The following is a 1885-nucleotide window of genomic DNA, read 5'->3' on the forward strand; positions in this document are numbered from 1 at the left end:
ATTAGATGTTTCCACTTTAGTTTGTGTAGGATGGCATGAATAGCTCCTTCATTTTCTTCCAGATTTCATGTGTTTAGTGAGATTGGCATGTTTTACATCAGAATTTGATTATATGCTACCATCAAAACTGTTAGATTTAAGAGTTACTCTATTTTCAAGTCTTTAAAATTACATTTTGGAACATGAACAGAGTTAGGTTTTACAATTATTGAGAAAGTAAAATAACTAGTTTCTGAAACTTTAGATATTCTATCTTGTATACTTAGCATCTATTAGGATTATAATAGACATTTATTTTGTCTCACCTTAAACTCTACATAGGTAATAGTTAATAATGTCTCACATATTCATCACACTCCTTAATATTTTCTTTTGAAGACTGATTTTCAAATTGCATCAATAGGAAATATTTTTTCTTGCAAGGAGAAATGTAACACTGGGACCACGTCTTGGGCTTCTCAGATTACCTAGAACAGTAGGCCCTTCTTTTTCTGGTATTTCTGGCCATATATAGGGATTTTTAGGAAAATTAGGAATGATTGTGATCAAAATTAACCCCAAAATGCACATGCTTATGTACTTTTTCCTCAGCCATCTCACATTTGTGGGTTTTGCTTTTCCTCCAGCATTTCTCCCAAGATGCTGGTGAACCTAATTGTAGAATACAGATCCATGTAGTATGTCTGTCTTTCTTTAGTACATTTGTAGTGACTAAATCCCTTTTATCAGCTATGGTGGCTCATGACCACTTTGTGTCTATTTGACATCCTGTGCTCTATGCAGGTTTTCACAGAAACCCTGTGGCATGCTGGTAGATGAACCATACACATGGGGAGTAGCATATTCCTTGAGACTCACGAGTGCTACTTTCAAATTTTGTTTTCATGGTTTCAACACAGTTACTTCTGTGAGTCCTCCTCACTGCTCTCTCTCTTCTGCTCTAATCCTTATCTTAACCAATTGCAGCTTTTCACCTTTGCCACCTTTAATGAGGCGAGCCTGCTACTCATCCTTCTCACCTCTTACCTGTTCATCATTATCACGATCCTGAGGATATACTCAGTTAGTGAGCATGGGAAAGCCTTCTCCACCTGTGCCTCACACCTGCTTGTCATCACCACTTTCCAGCACACAATCCCCTTTCTTTACTGTGTATTCTACTCCAAACTCCACAGCTCAAAACAGCCTCTGTTTTACACAGTGGTGATCCCCATGTTGAGTCCTCTTATCCACAGCCTGAGAAATAGGGTTGTCAATGGCACAGGCAGTATAAAAGAGCACAGAAACTGTTTTTCATACTGAATCATGCATAGGCAGACTTCATCTTCAGATATTTCATAACACCTCTGAGTTTGTGAGTGTACAATGCATGAGTAATTCATTCTTAAAGGTTTCTTTAGATTTTCAAAAAGAAGATATATTTTGCAATAAAAAGAACATAAACTAGGGAGAGCTCTTGCCTGCCATGCCGGAGACCCGGGTTTGGTTCCAGTACTTGCCCGTGCAAAAACAAAAGAACATAAATTTTAGGTAAAAATGATTATACTTGCCTCTCTTTTAGAAGCCAAACAATTTTTTTTTACCTTGGCCTTAGTTGTTACATACAAAACTTAGATATGACTTACTTTATAAGGGGGTATAGCACAAAATAAAATGTAGATAACTTATGTTATATTGTATATGTTTGATGAATGCTATTTCTGACATCCTTTCTTTCCTTGTACTAGAAGGTTGTAGGTGCTGATAAACAACCAAATTATTATTGCAACAGCAAAATACATGACAGTTAAGAGAGTTTCCACCTTCAAATCTTTTAAAATCCAGTTGTATTACTGTGGCAAACATAAAATAACTATTTTACAAAGTATTATATAGTGAATATCAT

General features: G+C 36.0%; 1 pseudogene; it reads left to right on the plus strand.

Annotated features, from left to right (window-relative positions):
• The first annotated feature begins 434 nt into the window (after positions 1–434).
• LOC143675647 (olfactory receptor 5D18-like) lies at positions 435–1302 on the plus strand (annotated as a pseudogene).
• The last annotated feature ends 583 nt before the right edge of the window (positions 1303–1885 follow it).

This window comes from Tamandua tetradactyla, chromosome 3 (assembly GCF_023851605.1).
Source record: "Tamandua tetradactyla isolate mTamTet1 chromosome 3, mTamTet1.pri, whole genome shotgun sequence".
Lineage (NCBI taxonomy): Eukaryota > Metazoa > Chordata > Mammalia > Pilosa > Myrmecophagidae > Tamandua > Tamandua tetradactyla.